The sequence below is a fragment of the Lissotriton vulgaris genome, chromosome 11 (genome assembly GCF_964263255.1).
Source record: "Lissotriton vulgaris chromosome 11, aLisVul1.2, whole genome shotgun sequence".
Taxonomy (NCBI): domain Eukaryota; kingdom Metazoa; phylum Chordata; class Amphibia; order Caudata; family Salamandridae; genus Lissotriton; species Lissotriton vulgaris.
In genome coordinates, this window is record NC_141699.1 from 867162317 (window position 1) to 867186327 (window position 24011).

Genomic DNA, 24011 nt, shown 5'->3' on the forward strand with positions numbered 1-24011 from the left:
GAAACCTGAATATTGTACATATTAGAAGTGATGTGACTCGTTATATGGGAGAATACTTCCTGACTATAGGTGACATAGATTTAAATGAAGCACGCAGGAGTAATTTAACTTGTTCATTACATGAACAAGAGAAATTGTTCTTAAAAATGGCAGAAAAGAGAAGGGAGAGTTTCCAGAAAAAGGCAAATGATAAGAAACAGAAAACTCCTAAATGGGCTGAAAACATGGAAAGCACCTCAAATGGTGAAGCGAATCCTGCACTGTTACTGGACTTCGAACGGAAAGGAAAACTCTGTCTTCATAGAGAAAAGACTAGTTATTATAACAATGTATTCATCGGTTCCAGTGAATGCGAACACAATTACAAGGTAATTGGAGGTTGGGGTTTCAAAAATGGGTCAGAACCTGTGTTTCCCGGAATTTATTATATATGTGGAAACAAGGCTTATTTCAAATTGCCAGATCACTGGTATGGAAGCTGCTATTTTGGCATTGTCTTCCCGAAAATATACCATGTGAACAACGCCGCTGGAAGCAATGAAAATACTAATGGTTTAGTACGTAGTAGACGAGAAAGTGTAGGAGAAATTATAGGTGATATATTTAGTGCACTGATACCTGGAGTGGGAGTGGTTCTAAATACTCATCGAATTTGCAAATTGTCTACAGTAGTGGATCGGTTATCAACTGACACTGCTGCTGGATTCCTACTGGTCAATACTGAAATGGTTGCGATCAGATCAATGGTTTTACAGAATCGACTTGCTCTTTATACCTTATTGGAAAAAAAGAGGGCGGAGTCTGCAGGATGCTGAAGGCGCAACATTGTTGCACTTACATTCCTGATAAGAGCGTAGAAATTAAGAAATATGTGCGAAACATAACTAATTTGGAAAAAGAACTCAAACCACTGGAGGTTGATAGTGCCTGGAAGAGACTAACTGATGGTCTCTCTTCTGTAGGTAGTTGGTTTTCTAACATAGGTAGGAGTCTCGTTGGGAAAATACTGATGCCAATAGCTGGAATAAGTTTGGTTGTGCTGATCATTATAATTTGCTGCAAATGTCAAAAATGCAGAAAGAAATATAAGGTAAATAAGAAAGGAGTGAAACGGAATATAGATGAACTGGAATTAAAAGAGCTGAGAAACCAAATATACAAAAAGGCCAAGAATTTCCATCCTAATAAGGATGCAGGGAAAAGAATTAACAATAAACTTGTGGAGATTGAGATGGATGAGATTTGAAAGTTGGCATCTGTTTCCATTAATGGTGATGATAGTAAATATCATCAAAGAGGGGATTGATGGATCAAGGATTCGCACGTAAAGCGACTTGCTCCCTTTCAAGAACCTCGCCTAATCTATAATGTTATTAATCAACCTGTTTTGTCATTAATATTGCACTTTTCACACTACACGCGGGTGTCCCAGAGATGCTTGCCTCTGTGTCTATTAATCCTAATGAGGCTTGCATACTACAGAATCGCTGCTTCGCAGAAATCTAGTCTGTGCATGCGTCGGTCATACCCATGTGATGTGACGCACTCGCAGTTCTGGAGGGATTTTTCGCTCATGCGCAGTATTGCTAATATGGCCGCTTTGTCTTTAACATGCTCTCCGCTTGCTACTGCCGCTTTGGCTCATCTGTCTATTTCTGCCTAAAACCCTAATGCTATAGATATTATAAAGTAAGGGATGTAGTGTAGCTAATCATGGTGTACAGTGTATTCATTTTTTCTGTGTTTCTAATTTGTTTTCGCTTACTTTTCATGTACCGCGTATCTTTGGGCCTGGGAGTGGGGAGCCTCTCCATCTTAGAAGTCTGACAGGGACTCACCACGTGACATGAGAAACGAAGTCTTGCAACAGTGGAACTCAGCCAGCTGGCTGCCGAAGCGGAGATGCTCCTGGGAACCTGCTCTTTGGCCTGGGAGAAGACTTCGACTTGTACCTGAAATGTATCTATTTGTGCGATAATGTTTGTGTGCTCCATTGTCTTTTCTACACGTATGCCATGGGAGCTGGAATGTAAGGGGTGGGTACGAAAAATGAATATTAATTATGGGAACCCAGAATTTTAGGTGGTGACAATGACCTAACCACCTCTCCTGACCAATTCTAAGTTGGGGATCCTGTCACTTGCAACATTTGTGGGTGGTCTAGGGACCCGAAAAGAGTATAACTAGCCTAGTTTTAGCTAGAGAAATTGTCCGACTTGTCCGAGTAGCTGACCTGTCACAGACCCTACGAACTCTATAGGTGATTGATACAAGGAGCTGCGGAGCACTCTGTCCGTAATTTCCACAAAATCCAAGGGGTGGAATAGTCTTAAGTGCTGGCGAAGCACTTTGCTGGGAGACTCGAGAACCCAATCGGGGTTACTGGCGGATTCCGTGCAGAGAGGGAGTAGCGCAGGCGTTGCATCCGAAGCTGCAGGTGTTGGTCGTGCCCTTTGGTGAGCCCAGTCCTGATCCAAATCCTGAGGGGTATCCCGTCCTGACTGTCCATGAGCTGTACCTGCTCGCCTACTGGCATCCTAAGTCCTTGAGGGTCCTTGTCCTCGCCTTTTCCCAAACTGACCCATGGCCAGGGTTAGTCCTCATTCCTGTCCTAGGTAAATATACATTTGTGGGTGTCCGTCTATCTATTCTCTTATCTTTTCCTTTTAATAAAGCATCCTTGCCCATGGTATTTTCTCTGTCATCTCAATTAGACTTACATGCAAAACTGTTTATTAGCTGTGTTCCATTTTTCCCATGGTATTTTCTCTGTCATCTCCATTAGATTTACATGCAAAACTGTTTATTAGCTGTGTTCCATTTTTCCCCTACCTGTACGACATTATTGAAACTGTTTACTTAATTAGTGCAATCTAATTTTACATGTGTTTAGAATCTATGCTTAAAATTAGCAGTTAGACTAAGATCAGTTTGAATCACTTGTAGGACTTTAGCAATTCACTGACTAATACGTTTTAAACTCACCTACCTTAGTATAAGCCTGAAAACTGAATAGCATGTTCTCTGTTACCCCTACCCTGTAGTTTTTTCTCGCACTAAATGGTGCTTGCTCTCATTCATAGCTATATTATAGTCATAATCTTAATTATCGATATTCTAATCTGTATCAAATTTATTCTCATGGCATTCGGGTTTTGAAACTTACTATATAAAAATCTTTAAAACCCTTCAGGTGTCTGTGGTCATTATAAAAGGTATATAGTACGATTAAATGTATAACGTATACTTGCTAGTCTTATCTTCTATCCACTGCTAGCTCTTAATCTGTCGGAAACATAGGTACATGTGACAAGGTGGTAAGTCAGGTACTCTGGTAAAAGTGGTAAGAAAATTATATAGAATTACTGATGGTGGTGTGTAAACTCGCCCGATTCACAAAAATACTGTCATAAACACGTCATGGGCCCAAGTGCGTGAAATCTGGTAAAATAAAGAGTCGGGCGACCTGCGCGCTCTATCATCAGCACTTACAGGTGGTCACCGTCTAGACTTGGGCATGCATGAGTAAAGTGCCATCCAGACCAGCCCTAGAACCACACTTCGTGGCACCCTCCTGGGCTCCAGACTTCATTCGCCACCACCATCGCTGACCTCATTGCACCCCACGGCTTCGCCTCCACAGACTACATACTCCTCACAGACCTGATGTTCCACCTCAACAACCCAAGCGACCCCCTGCCCCCAATCCACTATTCTCCTGGACAACCTAGCCAACATCGTACTGAAACAGCTTGTCACCACGCCAGCCCACAAGGCATGACACAGCCTCAACCCCCATCTTGACAGGTGGGAACGACAGCCGTTTCAGCCACACCACACAAACCCCATAGATGGACCACCACTGCGTACACTTCCTTGTCAATAAACTCACGCCGCACACGATGAAACTGGAGCATGGTCACAGAGGAGCAGCTCAACTGCACCCTCACCAGGACCAACCCCAACCTCTCAGCAAAAGAACTCCTCAAATTGATCACCAACTGCGCAGACGAGCTTGCACCCCTATGTATTCCCGACAGACAGCGCCCCAGTAAGGCCACCTGGGTCACCATCAACCTCCAAGAAGCCAGACTCGCCTGCAGATGTCTCGAAGAACTGGAGAAACAGCAAATCTGAGGAAGACTACCACCTTCAAGAACTCCATGACGGAATACCATCAACACATCACATCCACCAAGAGGACCTTCATCCAGAACAAGAACCTCGCCAACTCCAGCAACTCCCAAGGAACTCTTCAGCATCATCCAGGAATTCACCAGCGAAACCACAGACATCACCACCTCCCAGGACCTCTACAACATGCTCCTACTTTCATCTGAAAATCAAGGGAATCAACGATCGGACACCTGACTCTGAAACCACCCGCTCCTCCAGCAGCGCCAGCCAGCCCACCATCTCCTCCTGGACCCCGGTCACCATCAAAGACACCGCATCGACCTGAAAAGCATCCTCTGGAGCCCCCACAGACCCCGGATCCACGTGCATCTTCCACAGAGCCACCATCACTCCCGAACTACAATGCACCATCCAAGCCACCTTCAAAACCAGCATATTTCCTAAGGACTGGAAACGCGCATAAGTCAGACTCCTATTAAAGAAACACTCAGCAGACCCCACAGAACTCAAGAACTAAGACCTCTCTCTCCTCCCTTTTATAGCTAAGGTCACCGAGAAGACCGGCAATGTCCAACTAACAAAATTAATCGAAGAGAACTACATGTCCCCCCTCCCACCCCCAATCCGGATTCGACAGCAACAGCATCGAGATCGCTCTCCTCGCATCCACAGACGACATCCGCACTCTCCTCGAGCAAGGACACACTGAAGTCTTGATCCTACTCGACATTTCTGCTGCCTTCGACACTGTTTCCCACCACACACTCACCGCCAGACTCCAACGAGGGCATACAGGGAACGGCCCTCAACCAGCTCCACTCCTTCCTCACTGGCAGAACCCAAACAATCAGACTACTACCCTTCCTTTCCGAACCCACGGAAATCAACTGCGGAGTACCCCAAGGATCGTCTCTCAGCCCCTCGCTCTTCAACATCTACATGGCCCCCCTTGCTGCCATCATTGGACAGCACGGACTCAGCATAGGATCCTACGCCACTGACGCCCAGCTCATCCTCTCCCTTACCAAGGACCCCTTCACCAGCAGACTCCACTTTCAGGAAGGAATGAAGGACGACGCATCTTGGATGAGCAGCAGCTGCCTGAATCTCAACTCGAAGAAGACATAGGTCCTCGGACTCTTTCCCCCCCCCCCCCATCCCCCTTGGCTTGGTACAACATCTAGTGGCTGACTGCCCTCGGCTGCCACCCAATCCCCCACTGACCACGTCTGGAACCTCAGCATCGTACTCTACTCTTCCTTCTCCAAGACCCAACAGGTCCACGCTGTCGCCTCCACCAGTTTCAGCAGCCTCCGCATCCCCAAAAGACCTTCAAATGGACTCTTTTCCCCCGCCCCACAACACCCGAATCAAGAAAGACTGTCACCCAAGCACTCATAACCATCACAATGGACTAAGGAAACACCCTCTACGCCACTATCAACAAGTCTCTGCTCCGCAAAATCCAGAACACCGGAAACCAGACTTGTCCTCGCCGTCCCTCGACATGGACTCATCACCCAACACTTGCTTGAGCTCCACTGGCTCCGCGTTGAGAAGAGACTAACTTTCAAGATAGTCACCCACGGCTACAAATGCCTCCAACACCGGACCCCAATATCTCAACAACAGAATCTCCTTCCATGTACCCAAGACGAACCGCCGTCCTTGCCCTCGCCGAACCCCTGTGCATCCGCAGAGCAAGAATGGGTGAGAGAATTTTCTATATCCCAGCCAAGACATGAAACGAGCTCCTGATCGACATCAGACATGCCCCCACCCTACACATCTTCAGGAAGAACCTCAAGACCTGGCTCTTCGACTGACCGGAGCTGCCCCGCGCCTTGAAACCCTCATGGGTGAATAACGTGCTTAAAGAATCCCTGATTGCCATATAGCAATATCACCAGGTGTATGCAGCCTCACAGATATGCACTGGGCCTGGAGCCCAAGCAGCCTTTTGCACTTTGGCAAGCTCGCATTGTGGTTCGACTGGTGGATGGCCACTATTGACCGCCAAGCTGTCACAGGCCTATACCTGGCATGACTTGTATTGGTGCAGCATTCGGATACAGCAGTTAATGCCTGGTGGGCCCCTGCAGGCCCCTCTATTGACACACCTTCGTACAGAGACTTAGTGCGGACGTGCAGGCAGTTGCTGTTAATTTCATGCTCCACTGAGGCTATGTTGAGTGACCTCTGCCTCTGGTCCGGAGAGGCCCTGTAAGACCTGGGACCCTTTTCTTGTCAGCTTGCTGGCCCTGTGGTGCGTCCAGCCCTGTTCTGCTGACCTCTTCTCCCCTCTCGGAGTTATTCTGGGCTTTAAGACCAGGTCCCCTTACTACTTCCCTGCTGCGCCTCCTCGCTTGTGCTCCTGCTGCCGCCTATCATCATTATGCCTCACTCTCTCCTCTGCCTGTTTCCTATACTGCTGTTATCTCTCAAGTGTGCTGTTTTCTCTTGTGCCTGATTATTAGATCTCCTAGTGTGCTCTGTTCTTCCTACTGACCCGACGATGATACTGTTGTCGACCCTTTCATTAGGATGTGGTCACTTCACTCCTTATTGTTAGACTGATTGATTGTTAAAAATCTGGTACATTGTATTCCCTCATTGTGCTTTCTCCCCCCCCCCATCCCCCATCTACCCCCGAATTAGCCTCAAACAACTTGTCACTTATCCTACCTACAACGCTCTACCCTGTTTTCACATCTAAAGACCTAGTCAAGTTCAACCTGGTCTAACAGCTCACCTGGGCCAACCACTACCGCATCCACTTTACCATCTCAAGACTTACCAACACTTGCACCATGCTCCCCAATTCCATGCGCAGAAACTGGAAAAATATATTAGAAAAACAGTGGGACAATACTCAACGCTCACCTCCCAGACCCAGAAAAGGCTGCAAAGAACTACTCCCAGTGGATCATAGAATGAGTTGACATAATTACCACTGCCAAGCCAGCCAGATCCAGATGACTTTTCAGAAGAGCCAGCTGGTTCATTGCTGAGTTGAAATCTACCAAACGCAACTGCAGGCAAGTTGAAAGGAAGTGGCGCACTAGCAAAGAGACAGGCAACCATACCAGCTTCAAGACATCTCTAAATCACTTCCACCCCACCCTGAAAGAAAAAACGTACGCTTAAGCAGACCGCATAGAAGCCAGCACAAACCACAGCAATGAGCTATTCATCATCATGAATGAGATCTCCAACCCCGCAGCCACGAGAACCACACCATCTCCTCCCTAGAAATGTGACACCCTGACTAACTTTTTCCATGACAAGATCTGTCAACTACGAACACTTCAAAACCATAACCCCATGACGCCGACCGCATCAGCCTGCTCACATCGGCAAACGGCACCCCCAAAACCTGATCACCAATTGGGACCCTGACAAGTTAAGCCACTAACACCATTATGAACTCTGTGTACTCAGGTTCACACACAGATCACGGTCACCACCCCACCTTCAACCTCGGGAGCAGGACTATTGGCGATGAGCTCAAAGTCTTGAACACCTTCATTACCACTGCATCCTTCCCTGAAGACTTGAAACACGCTGAATTGCAGCCCCCCCTCCAAAGAAATCAACTGCTGACCCAGTGGAACTGAAGATCTAACGGCCCATTCCCACTAAATGTTCTCAAAGACATTCAACCAGCAACTGGCCAAACAACTTGAACACAACAGTCTCCTGGACTACTTTGAATCTGGATGCTGAACCAATCACAGCACCAAGACAGCCCTCATCAAACCCACCAACGACATCCGGGCCATCCTGGACTTCTGCAAAATGGCAGCCCTCATCATCCTGGACCTATCAGCCTTCTTCAACAGTCTCCCATCACCTCTTGATCAACAGACTTCACATGAGAATCCAGTGAGACGCCTTCAAGTGGATCACCTCACACGGAAGAACTCATAGAATCCTTCTCCCATCATTCACTTCAGAACCTGAAAAGATCTCCATCCCACATGGATAGTCCATCAGCCCCTCCATCTTCAACATGCATATGATCCTGTGGCCAACACAGTCAGATCGCTCAGACTCCACATCATCTCCTATTCACTTGACACCATCATAATCCTCTCGCTGTCTGAAGACCCCTCCACCACCAGTGGCAACTTCCACAGATGTATGATAAACGCTGCTGACTGGAAGAAGGACAACTATCCCAAGCTCGGCACGAACAAGACAGAAGTCTTAATCTTTGGTAACAACATCTCATCATGGAGCAATGCACGATGGCCTGCTTAACTTGGCCGATTCCCCCGCCTGACAGACCACGTATACAACCTCTGCGTCATCTAGAACAGCAAGCTATATCTGAATAAGCAGGTAAACGCATTCTCATCTGCCTGCTTCCACACCCCACACATGCTTGGCAAGATCTTCAGTTGTCTCCCACTCAACACTGGAAGGACTGTTATGCAGGCCCTTGTCACCAGCTGGCTGGACGGCTGGAACACACTCTACATAGGACTCCCCGCACATCTCCTGAAGAGACTACAGTCCACACAAAATTCAGCTGCAAGACTCCTCCTCGATCTCTCCAGACGGACCAGCATCACAACCCACCTCCAGAAGCTACACTGGCTCCAGGTCCATAAGAGATTCCAGTTCAAGGTTCTGATCTGCTCATACAAAGTCCTGCACAGTAAAGGACCAACATAAATCAACAAAAGCATAACTTTCCACTAACTGACCAGACACCTGCGATCTTCCCTCTTTCTCGCAGACAGCCTCTGATCCGCCGAGTTAATAGCCGAGGGCACTCCTCACACCTGGTGCCCAAAGCTTGGAACGACCTTCCCCTGCACCCCCTGACTACCCCAATCACCCCAGCAATTCAGGAAATTACTCCAGTCCTGGCTGTTCGAATCAACAAATCACCACAGACCAGTTAAGCTGCTCCAGTGCCTTGAGACCCTCACAGGTGATATGTCATGCTTTTTTAAATCCTTCATTGAATAAGAGGTCGTAGACCTCCTCCTCAATGGCTCTGTGGTGCCTGGATAAGTGTGGGGAACTGCTGAAGTCTGAATCCTGCACTGTACCTAAATGGGGCATTGCACTACAGTGATGATTCTCTGTGATCCACCTCATGTCTGCCTTTTCTGGCTGCTCATGCTGCCCTGTAGCAAGTGGGTCACTTGGGTTGTGCCGATACCTCCCATGGCGAATGTGACTCTGCAGTTGGAGATGGGGTTTGACAAGCCTTCACAACTCAAACTGGCCACACAAAAATACCAGTATATTGCACCCACTGTACATACCGGGTAGACCGCAAACCAACTCTTCCATCAAAAGCAATAAACGGACATGCCCATCATCCTCAAAGCAATTAAAGGCTCCAGGGAAGCAGTACAGACAAAAGTGGATACGCTCTTGTTGGATTTATTCTTCCTGCACTAAGATACTCACAAAATAGTAGGCAGGGTGGCTAAAGCCAGGGTCTCAGTGGTTGAAGATAAAGTGAAAAACCTTAAACTGCACGTCTCTAGTTGCTCTCCACAATGGATACACTGGAAGAACGAGAAGAGGGTGCCCAAACCAATCCCTGAGAAACAACCTATGCCTCATTGGGTTCCCAGAGGGGGCTGAGACATTCGGGACAGACTGCTTTCTGGAGCAATGGTTCCGTTCTTGTGTCCCATTGGATAAGCTGTCTCTTGGTTTTGTGGATGAGGGGGAGTATCGGGTCATGGCTAACAGGCCGCCTGTAATTGTTTCTCAGCCCATGATAGGCTGCATCTTCAACCACCACTATCGGAATGTCATCTTCAAGGAGGATCAAATCACCAAGATCTGCGCTTCAGCACCAAGCTCATGGTGTTCACAGACTACACCAGGGCGGTCCTACAGCGCAGATGCTTGTTTGAGGTGTTCAACAGAAACTCCTGGCCCATCATATCCAATATATGCTCCTAATCTTGGTATGTCTGAAAGTAGTTTTCAACTCTTCCACCTTCACTTGTCTTGTAACTGGGGAACTTCCATCAATAGTTTTTTGAATGAATGAATGATTTTCTTTAAATCTAGAATGGGTGACAAAATCCTTTATGTTCCTGTTTCTTCTATGCGCGAACATAGGCTTAGGTAAGATATCATACACATCTCTCTATTGATATTAGTTAATACGGCAACCTGCCTATTTAAATTCCGTTAGTGTACTTCATGCGAACAGTTAGTTCTCCCGTTCTGTGTTATAATCTATCTATCCTAGTGAAATCGGAAAAATGCCTACTTTGGGGCACTTTGATACTAAACTTAATACTGTTTTGACCACTGACGCTAGCTTAAAGGATTTAGGTGCTGTACTCTCTCAGTTTGTGAATGGTGAGGAGAAAACTGTTGCTTTTTCCTCGCGTGCTCTTAAAGTGGCTGAGAAAAATTACTCTTGCATTGAAAGGGAAGCCTTAGCAGTTTTTTGGGCGGTTCAGCACTTCAAGTTTTATCTTTGGGGTATTCCTTTTCTGGTACGCTCAGATCATCGTCCTTTGGTACAATTTTTTGCTTGTAGACATAGTGACAACGTTGCTCCCAGGATAAAAAGGTGGAGCGAGGGACTACAAGAATATAATTTCAAGGTGCAATATTTGTCAGGAAATAATAACAAATCCGCAGATTGTCTTTCACGTTTGCCTTTAAGTGTGGATGAGGATTTGAGAGAAGAGGAGTCTGTTGGTTGTGTGGGAGAAGTGAGTGTTCTATGGACAGCTGAATCTTCTGTCACCAGGGAAGAGTGGGAGTGTGGTGTAAGAGAGGATGATGTTGGTTTGAAATTGAAGATGTGGATCAATCAAGGCTGGCCTGAGTATAAGGTTCTGGACCAGGATTTGAGACCTTACTGGTTTGTGAGGGATGAGTTATCTTTTGTTAATGGAAATATGATGAGGGGGGATAGAATTGTTCCTCCTAGCAAATTCTGGAAGAAAATCATCAATTCTGCTCATGAGGGTCACCTTGGAAGGAATCTTACGAAGAATCGTGTGAGAGAAAGATATTGGTGGCCTGGAATGGACCGTATGGTTGAAGAGGTTGTTAAAGAGTGTGTTACTTGTGCTGCGAGCGATAAGTCTCATGTGGTTAGGTATGCACCTTTGTCTCCTGTGGATGTACCTGACACAGTCTGGTCTAAGTTAGGTCTTGACATCATGGGACCATTTGAATTACTACCATCTTATGAACGCTTTGTTCTTCTTTTAGTGGATTACACTTCAAAATGGGTTGTCACAAAGTGTCTTTCTTCTGTTAATACTAGAGCCGTGGTAGAGTTTATTAAGGATGTTTTTGCCACTGAAGGGTTGCCAAAATTCTTGGTGACTGACAACGGCCTTCAATTTGTGTCACAAGAGATGAGTGATTTCCTCAGTGAAAACAGCATTGTGCATCAGAAGACTGCTTTATATTCTCCCCAAGCCAATGGTTTAACAGAGTGGATGAATAGGGTAGTTAATGACTGTGCCCAACGTGCTCTGTGTACGAGATCGTCTTTTTCTAATATTTTGAGAGAGACATGGTGGGCGCACCGTACCACTCCAAATGCAGTTACCCTCAGGTCTCCTTTTGAGGCGTTAAGGGGAAGGAAGGCAGTTTCCAAGTTGAACCCAAATTGGTTACCTGAATGTTCTGATTTGGGGTGGACTGTGGGTGAGCGTCGCACTAGGATTGCAGACTACCAACGGAAGTATAAGGAAGGGTATGATACCAAGATGTGTGTTAAGTATAGGGAATGGAATGTAGGTGATACAGTTCTGGTCAAGAATCCCAGACACACACTTAAGGGGTTATGTACCTTTCTGGGTCCTTTCAAGATCGTTTCCATCAAGAAAAATGTTGTGGTAGTAGATAATGGAAATACATGGAACATGTCAAGGTTGGTGAAATGTAAGGATCACCTTAGAAATTTGGGTGATGATGTTAGTGCAGATCCACAATCTGTTTGTGAAGATTCTCAGCGGAATTCTTTGGAGCCATGTGCGAATTCTGGTGAGAGACTTCCTTTGAGATCCTCTTCGACGTCACGGTGTTTACCGTCGAGATTCAAGGATTTTGACCTCAGTTAATTTATGTTTTTTTGTTTCTTTTTGTTTCTTTTGTTTGTTTTATTCCTTTTTCTTTTGGGGAGATGGATGTGTGTTATAATCTATCTATCCTAGTACTTTGGAATGTTTCTCTTGTTGCCATGACTCTGTAGAATGTTCCTCCAGTCCTTGGGCATTACTTATTCAGCCCTTGGATCTGGTGGCTGCTTAATGTTGATGCTGTATACTTTTTTACTGGAATAAACTCCTCAAACCATTCTCTGGTTTGTTCCTTGTTTCATTCTCCATAGCAGTATTAGCCAGGCTACTGAACAAGGCATTTTAAAGAACAAGAAGAGTTGGAGGGTCTGTGAAGCAAGGTGCCAAGTCTGCAAGGCCCTCACTGAAAGCTACACATTTGGATTGCACTGAACCAGACCAAAGTGGTCACTAGACACTAGGTGTACAATAGATATCCTATCAGCCCACCCACTTGGCGGAGCCTCGTCATGTAGGACGTCTAGAACCAGGTTGGTGTGTCTAAGCCTAGATGAATTGGCTAGACAATACACAATTATGGTTCATATGATAGAAGTGTCCACGCCACTGGGCGGTGCTGGTACAGTGCAGTGCAAAGAAAAAAAGTGTGTGAGTGATGTTAAAATGACGGTCAAGGCAAAAGAAAAACTTTTTTATTAGTATTCACCTGGACGTCAGATTAAAAAGAGATGCAAGACAGTGTGACAAAATCACTGTCTACTTTGCTGTGTGATTAAATAGGCCAACATGTTTCTGCCAATAGGTGAAACTACACCGGCATTCTTCAGGGCCACTTGTATGGGATGTTGGAAGCATCCTGCGAAGCGAAGGATGGATCACATCTCAAGAAGCCAGATACCTTAGCACGGCACACCCTGTGGTCCCTTACTTTTATTGCCTCCCTAAGATTCATAAGGAGAAGAGACCTCCTCCGGGTCGCCCGATTTTTTCGGGGATTGGTTCTCTACTTGAGCCATTATCCACCTTTGTGGATTTCTTTCTGAAACCATTAGTGAAAGATACACCTACGTACTTGCAAGACACTGGAGATGTCCTCCGACTCCTTGCAGAGACTGAGTTCAACGTCGAGACCGACCTATTGGTGAGTTTCGACGTTGAGTCTCTCTACACGTGCATCCCGCAGCAAGAGACTCTGGACTGCATAAGGAATTTGCTTGAGTCTAAACCACCGGATACCATCACTCCAATACCTTTCATCATGGAGTGTGCCAGATTGGCTATGATGGAGAACTATTTTTAATACCAGGATGACCTCTACCTCCAAGTCTCCGGAACATCAATGGGGAGTGTCTTTGCCCCAAGCCTTGCGAATTTGTATATGCATCAATTTGAGCAAGATCATGTTCTAAACCACAGCAACCCTTTCTTTCGTCAGGTGTTGCTGTGGCGCAGATATATTGATGACATCATTGTCATATGGAGAGGCACAAGTCTTGAGGTCACCGAGTTCCACACGTGGCTGAATTCTAGAAATCAATACCTCCGGTTCACAATTGAGCACAGCAAAGAGCAGCTACCATTCTTAGATCTTCTCATCTTTCCTGGAGAGGGAGGCCTGCAGAGTCGATTATATAAGAAACCCATGGCTCGGAACTCACTGCTATCGTACCGGAGTTTTCACCCGCAGTCACTACGTGACAACTTACCAGTGGGTCAATTTCTGAGAGTTCGGAGAAATTGTTCCTCGAACATCTTGTACGAACAACATGCAAAAGAATTAACGCTGAACCTGAAGGAACGTCACTACCCGAATCATTTGATACGTTGGGCGCATAAAAGAGCATTCAACAACAATCGAGAGGCATTGATTGAACACCAACAAAGCAAGACACCGTCTGACAGGATTACGATGGTGCATACGTTCAGTACCCTATCCAATGTGGTCAAAAAGACGGTACTGAAGCACTGGAAGATCCTTAACACAGCATCCGGTGCAATACCCAGGCCTTTGTTCGCCTTCAAAAGAGGGCCCAGTATCAGAGACAGCCTGGTTCACACCAGACCTAAGACACAGAGGAGAGATACCACTACCACCCTTGACACCATCTGGAATACTACCCCGGTCCGGGGGCACTACCCGTGTGGTGGCTGCTCTGTGTGCCCACAGACTCAGAAGACCCTTTCCATTGACATCGGTACATCCAGACCATGGAAGTTGATCAACCACACGAACTGCAACTCGGAGAAATTGATCTATATGATCACTTGCCCCTGTGGTCTGGCATATATTGGACACACTACCAGGAAAGTCAAGTTGCGTATCAGTGAACACAAGAGCACGATACGTTGTAACAAACAGTCCACCTGCCTTACGAACCACTTTCTAACCAAGAAGCACAAAGCAGATGAATTGAGGTGGGTGGTCCTAGAACAACCCTTCATCCCAGCACACATCACAGATGTCTCACGTTTTCTGTTCATCAAGGAACAACGCTGGATTTTTAAATTGAAAACGGATGTGTCAGGGTTGAACGATAACATCCCTTGGGTATCCATATGACCAGCTTGTATTCGCCATAGAGCATTGACCATTATGCACTGTCAACTCATAACACTCTATGGCTCTCCTGAAAGGTTTGCTGTACCCAACACCATCCAGGTTCTCCATAGTAACTGTACAATGCACAGTCTACGTTAGACATGGAGCATTGACCATTATGCACTGTCAACTCATAATACTCTATGCCTCTCCTAAAAGGTTTGCTGTACCCAACACCATCCAGGTTCTCCAAAGTAACTGTACAATGCACAGTCTACGTTAGACATTCTCAATATCACCCCTATCTTTAGAATGGACCATGACAGGTATAACGTACATATGATATGGTCCTATCCTCCTTGAGCCCTATGCATTGTCTGCTCTGTTTATATGGATCATGACCCTATACTTCATGGTGGCTAGTATACTTTCTCTGATGTTCACCTACAATATTTGTAACCTTTGTAGTACCCCTCATTGACATGTTCTTTGTACACAACTAGAGATTCGGACTCGTCCGTCTCTAAACCTCAATAATGACATTTCAATATTTTTGACAACATGGCAACTCAGGCGTCTAACGAGTCCTGCAGCGCCCGGTATTTATACCCTTTCATATGAACGAGGGTGTGCTCCGTTTCTTTAATATTCCTGTCGCAGCCCACGCTAGATTGCAGTAGTCTGAGCATGCGCAATGAAACGAACACACATCGAAAACCGTAGGCGCGCCCAGAGTCCCTCTGCGCATGCCCCGGTTTTCGACCACATTGCTACAATATGTGGCTCACCGGTGCGCATGCGCTGTGACTTTGACTCACGCATCACAAGACTGGCATCAGCCGAACAGCTGCTCTTCATTAACCAATCAGAGAGGGTATATAACGCGCGTCTCACGTCTCCTCGTTGCCTCCCCTTCGGCTTTGGTTTTAGCCGAGAGGTACCGACGGAGAGGTGAGTTGTCATGACGCGCTCTGCTTAAACTAGCCTAAACTCTGTTTCTGGGGTATATATTGAGGGATAATTTAGCTGGTTTTCTCGACTTAGCGGTAACTATAAAACTGGCTTGAAGGGTTAACATCAGATTTCTACTTTGCTGGACCAGTGAAGCTTCAGGCGTCAATTGTTGTTTTGCTTCACCAGATAAACTAGAGGCTGTTTTTACTCTCAAGAATAGGCTGCAACAGATGGTCAGCTTTACCACCCCTTCATTTCCATCTTCAAGTGCCACAGCACATTTTAAATTGGCAGCTGTGTGCATGCTTTGGGTATTTGCAAGGTTAATCAACATTATAGGTAAATAGTGGTATGAACACATTATTTGCCCTGTTAGTCAGCATTTTCACCAGTTTCAACTAGACTTTATACCTTCCCCCCTTTTTCCTTCTCCATGGGACTGTGATCACAGTGGGCAACTTATAACCAGTTGTTTATATGCGCAAACTTTTGAGACATAGTACTGACTAAAGATACTTATTAGATCTTTATAGTCGCTCCGGTTTACATGTTTACACATATTTGTATGTGCATAGAGCGGGGCCTCATTCTCCGAGCCGTTGCCGGGTGAGGTGAGGCTTGACTCCCACACATTGCTGGGTAAGTCTTTTTCAGTGTTTTCAATTTTATATTCAGAAATTTCTGTGGTTTATTCGATGTGCAACCTGTAATTAATTAAGTGGCCGTTCTAATCTGGATTGGCCTTGCTAAGTCTTGTTTTGGTCCTCACGTTATAATAGTATAACCCTTTCTGGGGTTAACTGCTCCTGAAAGTCTGTTATGTTTAAAGTACATCAAATAGTTTTTGTCCTTCTGTTTTTTGTTTACAGGACTGCATCCTCTATCATCAAACGGTTCAAGAGGATACGGTAGGATGGTCCTAGTGACCACACTATTAGTTTGACAGTCTTAAACTTTTGGTCTGTCATCTTCACTTTTTTACACTACTATCAGAGTGTATCTTTGCAGTAGCAACATTCCATACAAGTGGCCCTGAAGAATGCCGGTGTAGTTTCACCTATTGGCAGAAACATGTTGGCCTATTTAATCACACAGCAAAGTAGACAGTGATTTTGTCACACTGTCTTGCATCTCTTTTTAATCTGACGTCCAGGTGAATACTAATAAAAAGTTTTTCTTTTGCCTTGACCGTCATTTTAACATCACTCACACACTTTTTTTCTTTGCACTGCACTGTACCAGCACCGCCCAGTGGCGTGGACACTTCTATCATATGAACCATAATTGTGTATTGTCTAGCCAATTCATCTAGGCTTAGACACACCAACCTGGTTCTAGACGTCCTACATGACGAGGCTCCGCCAAGTGGGTGGGCTGATAGGATATCTATTGTACACCTGGTGTCTAGTGACCACTTTGGTCTGGTTCAGTGCAATCCAAATGTGTAGCTTTCAGTGAGGACCTTGCAGACTTGGCACCTTGCTTCACAGACCCTCCAACTCTTCTTGTTCTTTATAGTTCCTTAGGGGTATTCGAGTTTGGACGGTCTATAAATATATTCCCCTTGACCCTCATTTAATAGTTGTTTTTCTGTACTGAGCAGCCTCCGCTGCGGGTCTACTTTATTCTTTGACAACACGCCATTGATGTTGTCCCTTTTTTGCTCACCTGGTTGATTGTGTTGCCTCACTCTGATCACTTACCATGGCTGACTTTGGGGGGTTGGCATTTGATGATGAAGATCTTAACACACTCCTGACTGACAATCCTAGTATCTTAGACGGCTTGTCCTCGACATCCACCACCACCACTACAACTGAGGATGATTGGGTGACTTGATTGAATATGAAAAAAAAACACTCCCGTACCTCAATACACGGCGTAATTATGAACGAATATCTTCATGGCAAGGTTGCACCATCAGGCCTAATAGTGACTAATACACCACGTCTCTTTTTAACAGACAAGGGTTTCTTAAAAGATTGGGCACTCATTGCGTGGCGCTGCACGCGCGACTGGCTTATCTTGATTATAAAAACCGCCAAGAAGACAGCCGATGCCCTACTGGTTGAGATCCAAGTTCTAGAGGGCCAAATTAACGCAGCGATTCGATCGGTACCCTATAAAAAGAACTTGGACGAGACCAACAAAACCAATAAAGAATACTACGACAACATCCTTATGACTAAAGTTGAAAAATTTAAGAAAGATCTTGCACGTTTCTCTATGGAAACTACCTACCCCTATATCAGTGACTCCTACGTAGCCCCCGTTTACAACACCAGAGGAAAGAGATATGGGTCCAACTACTCCTCCTCAGGCTCAGAATCAGAGTCTAGTGATCCAGGCAATTCGAATAGAGGGACACCCAACAGAGGGCGGGGTAGAGGTCCCCAGAGAAGACCTAACAGAGGGCGAGGAACTCAATACTACCCAAATCCAGGGCCTTGGTGGCCTCCAGCACCCTGGGGTTACCATCAACCACCGATGGGACCCCCTATGGGCCATCAAATGCCAAACTATCCACCCAATCCAAACTTCTACTACAACCAGTCTTTTTTATGGCAGGGCCAAGGCAGAAGTCGCGGGAAGAGAAGAGGCCAACAGTCAGTGAATTGGGCACCAGACACCACGAACAACAGAGGGGAGCAATCCTAGAAGAAACCAATAATCTCGTGGTGAATCTCAGCACCCGGACGCTCACACCTACGGAGACTTCAGTCCTTAACAAAGGACTTGGATTTGTTCCAACCAACGAAGGAGACCCCTTCAATTTAAGGTGTGAATTGGAATCCTTTTACAGGAAGGTCCGCCTACATTTCTTCTTCAAATCGACTAATTACAACAACGATTCGGAGGACCCGTTGGATCGGAATACAGGCCTTAGACCTAAATCCACATATACGCCTCTCAACCATCAAGTTCCAGCGAGGGTTATTGCTTTTGAGCAAGCAGTCACTCATGACATCATGAATATGGACCAGACAAATAAAAGCACCTTCTCCAATATGACCAGAATAGAAAGGTTGGCACTCGTGGCCTTGTCTAAAGATACCAACATCACAATAAAACCCGCCGACAAAGGCGGAGCCATTGTCATACAAGATACTGATATTTATCACAGGGAGTGCAAACGACAATTGAATGACTCTAAGGCTTACCGTCGACTTACGGACGATCCTACTATGAGAATCTCCAACGACATCAAAAGCCTGATTGAGGAAGCATCCTGCGAAGGATGGATCACATCTCAAGAAGCCAGATACCTTAGCACGGCACACCCTGTGGTCCCTTACTTTTATTGCCTCCCTAAGATTCATAAGGAGAAGAGACCTCCTCCGGGTCGCCCGATTATTTCGGGGATTGGTTCTCTACTTGAGCCATTATCCACCTTTGTGGATTTCTTTCTGAAACCATTAGTGAAAGATACACCTACGTACTTGCAAGACACTGGTGATGTCCTCCGACTCCTTGCAGAGACCGAGTTCAACGTCGAGACCGACCTATTGGTGAGTTTCGACGTTGAGTCTCTCTACACGTGCATCCCGCAGCAAGAGACTCTGGACTGCATAAGGAATTTGCTTGAGTCTAAACCACCGGATACCATCACTCCAATACCTTTCATCATGGAGTGCGCCAGATTGGCTATGATGGAGAACTATTTTCAATACCAGGATGACCTCTACCTCCAAGTCTCCGGAACATCAATGGGGAGTGTCTTTGCCCCAAGCCTTGCGAATTTGTATATGCATCAATTTGAACAAGATCATGTTCTAAACCACAGCAACCCTTTCTTTCGTCAGGTGTTGCTGTGGCGCAGATATATTGATGACATCATTGTCATATGGAGAGGCACAAGTCTTGAGGTCACCGAGTTCCACACGTGGCTGAATTCTAGAAATCAATACCTCCGGTTCACAATTGAGCACAGCAAAGAGCAGCTACAATTCTTAGATCTTCTCATCTTTCCTGGAGAGGGAGGCCTGCAGAGTCGATTATATAAGAAACCCATGGCTCGGAACTCACTGCTATCGTACCGGAGTTTTCACCCGCAGTCAATACGTGACAACTTACCAGTGGGTCAATTTCTGAGATTTCGGAGAAATTGTTCCTCGAACATCTTGTACGAACAACATGCGAAGGAATTAACGCTGAACCTGAAGGAACGTCACTACCCGAATCATTTGATACGTCGGGCGCATAAAAGAGCATTCAACAACAATCGAGAGGCATTGATTGAACACCAACAAAGCAAGACACCGTCGGACAGGATTACGATGGTGCATACGTTCAGTACCCTATCCAATGTGGTCAAAAAGACGGTACTGAAGCACTGGAAGATCCTTAACACAGCATCCGGTGCAATACCCAGGCCTTTGTTCACCTTCAAAAGAGGGCCCAGTATCAGAGACAGCCGGGTTCACACCAGACCTAAGACACAGAGGAGAGATACCACTACCACCCTTGACACCATCTGGAATACTACCCCGGTCCGGGGGCACTACCCGTGTGGTGGCTGCTCTGTGTGCCCACAGACTCAGAAGACCCTTTCCATTGACATCGGTACATCCAGACCATGGAAGTTGATCAACCACACGAACTGCAACTCGGAGAAATTGATCTATATGATCACTTGCCCCTGTGGTCTGGCATATATTGGACACACTACCAGGAAAGTCAAGTTGCGTATCAGTGAACACAAGAGCACGATACGTTGTAACAAACAGTCCACCTGCCTTACGAACCACTTTCTAACCAAGAAGCACAAAGCAGATGAATTGAGGTGGGTGGTCCTAGAACAACCCTTCATCCCAGCACACATCACAGATGTCTCACGTTTTCTGTTCATCAAGGAACAACGCTGGATTTTTAAATTGAAAACGGATGTGTCAGGGTTGAACGATAACATCCCTTGGGTATCCATATGACCAGCTTGTATTCGCCATAGAGCATTGACCATTATGCACTGTCAACTCATAACACTCTATGCCTCTCCTAAAAGGTTTGCTGTACCCAACACCATCCAGGTTCTCCATGGTAACTGTACAATGCACAGTCTACGTTAGACATGGAGCATTGACCATTATGCACTGTCAACTCATAATACTCTATGCCTCTCCTAAAAGGTTTGCTGTACCCAACACCATCCAGGTTCTCCAAAGTAACTGTACAATGCACAGTCTACATTGGACATTCTCAATATCACCCCTATCTTTAGAATGGACCATGACAGGTATAACGTACATATGATATGGTCCTATCCTCCTTGAGCCCTATGCATTGTCTGCTCTGTTTATATGGATCATGACCCTATACTTCATGGTGGCTAGTATACTTTCTCTGATGTTCACCTACAATATTTGTAACCTTTGTAGTACCCCTCATTGACATGTTCTTTGTACACAACTAAAGATTCGGACTCGTCCGTCTCTAAACCTCAATAATGACATTTCAATATTTTTGACAACATGGCAACTCAGGCGTCTAACGATTCCTGCAGCGCCCGGTATTTATACCCTTTCATATGAACGAGGGTGTGCTCCGTTTCTTTAATATTCCTGTCGCAGCCCACGCTAGATTGCAGTAGTCTGAGCATGCGCAATGAAACGAACACACATCGAAAACCGTAGGCGCGCCCAGAGTCCCTCTGCGCATGCCCCGGTTTTCGACCACATTGCTACAATATGTGGCTCACCGGTGCGCATGCGCTGTGACTTTGACTCGCGCATCACAAGACTGGCATCAGCCGAACAGCTGCTCTTCATTAACCAATCAGAGAGGGTATATAACGCGTGTCTCACCTCTCCTCGTTGCCTCCCCTTCGGCTTTGGTTTTAGCCGAGAGGTACCGACGGAGAGGTGAGTTGTCATGACGCGCTCTGCTTAAACTAGCCTAAACTCTGTTTCTGGGGTATATATTGAGGGATAATTTAGCTGGTTTTCTCGACTTAGCGGTAACTATAAAACTGGCTTGAAGGGTTAACATCAGATTTCTACTTTGCTGGACCAGTGAAGCTTCAGGCGTCAATTGTTGTTTTGCTTCACCAGATAAACTAGAGGCTGTTTTTACTCTCAAGAATAGGCTGCAACAGATGGTCAGCTTTACCACCCCTTCATTTCCATCTTCAAGTGCCACAGCACATTTTAAATTGGCAGCTGTGTGCATGCTTTGGGTATTTGCAAGGTTAATCAACATTATAGGTAAATAGTGGTATGAACACATTATTTGCCCTGTTAGTCAGCATTTTCACCAGTTTCAACTAGACTTTATACCTTCCCCCCTTTTTCCTTCTCCATGGGACTGTGATCACAGTGGGCAACTTATAACCAGTTGTTTATATGCGCAAACTTTTGAGACATAGTACTGACTAAAGATACTTATTAGATCTTTATAGTCGCTCCGGTTTACATGTTTACACATATTTGTTTGCGCATAGAGCGGGGCCTCATTCTCCGAGCCGTTGCCGGGTGAGGTGAGGCTTGACTCCCACACATTGCTGGGTAAGTCTTTTTCAGTGTTTTCAATTTTATATTCAGAAATTTCTGTGGTTTATTCGATGTGCAACCTGTAATTAATTAAGTGGCCGTTCTAATCTGGATTGGCCTTGCTAAGTCTTGTTTTGGTCCTCACGTTATAATAGTATAACCCTTTCTGGGGTTAACTGCTCCTGAAAGTCTGTTATGTTTAAAGTACATCAAATAGTTTTTGTCCTTCTGTTTTTTGTTTACAGGACTGCATCCTCTATCATCAAACGGTTCAAGAGGATACGGTAGGATGGTCCTAGTGACCACACTATTAGTTTGACAGTCTTAAACTTTTGGTCTGTCATCTTCACTTTTTTACACTACTATCAGAGTGTATCTTTGCAGTAGCAACATTCCATACAAGTGGCCCTGAAGAATGCCGGTGTAGTTTCACCTATTGGCAGAAACATGTTGGCCTATTTAATCACACAGCAAAGTAGACAGTGATTTTGTCACACTGTCTTGCATCTCTTTTTAATCTGACCTCCAGGTGAATACTAATAAAAAGTTTTTCTTTTGCCTTGACCGTCATTTTAACATCACTCACACACTTTTTTTCTTTGCACTGCACTGTACCAGCACCGCCCAGTGGCGTGGACACTTCTATCATATGAACCATAATTGTGTATTGTCTAGCCAATTCATCTAGGCTTAGACACACCAACCTGGTTCTAGACGTCCTACATGACGAGGCTCCGCCAAGTGGGTGGGCTGATAGGATATCTATTGTACACCTAGTGTCTAGTGACCACTTTGGTCTGGTTCAGTGCAATCCAAATGTGTAGCTTTCAGTGAGGACCTTGCAGACTTGGCACCTTGCTTCACAGACCCTCCAACTCTTCTTGTTCTTTATAGTTCCTTAGGGGTATTCGAGTTTGGACGGTCTATAAATATATTCCCCTTGACCCTCCTTTAATAGTTGTTTTTCTGTACTGAGCAGCCTCCGCTGCGGGTCTACTTTATTCTTTGACAACACGCCATTGATGTTGTCCCTTTTTTGCTCACCTGGTTGATTGTGTTGCCTCACTCTGATCACTTACCATGGCTGACTTTGGGGGGTTGGCATTTGATGATGAAGATCTTAACACACTCCTGACTGACAACCCTAGTATCTTAGACGGCTTGTCCTCGACATCCACCACCACCACTACAACTGAGGATGATTGGGTGACTTTATTGAATATGAAAAAAAACACTCCCGCACCTCAATACATGGCGTAATTATGAACGAACATCTTCATGGCAAGGTTGCATCATCAGGCCTAATAGTGACTAATACACCACGTCTCTTTTTAACAGACAAGGGTTTCTTAAAAGATTGGGCACTCATTGCGTGGCGCTGCACGCGCGACTGGCTTATCTTGATTATAAAAACCGCCAAGAAGACAGCCGATGCCCTACTGGTTGAGATCCAAGTTCTAGAGGGCCAAATTGACGCAGCAATTCGATCGGTACCCTATAAAAAGAACTTGGACGAGACCAACAAAACCAATAAAGAATACTACGACAACATCCTTATGACTAAAGTTGAAAAATTTAAGAAAGATCTTGCATGTTTCTCTATGGAAACTACCTACCCCTATATCAGTGACTCCTATGTAGCCCCCGTTTACAACACCAGAGGAAAGAGATTTGGGTCCAACTACTCCTCCTCAGGCTCAGAATCAGAGTCTAGTGATCCAGGCAATTCGAATAGAGGGACACCCAACAGAGGGCGGGGTAGAGGTCCCCAGAGAAGACCTAACAGAGGGCGAGGAGCTCAATACTACCCAAATCCAGGGCCTTGGTGGCCTCCAGCACCCTGGGGTTACCATCAACCACCGA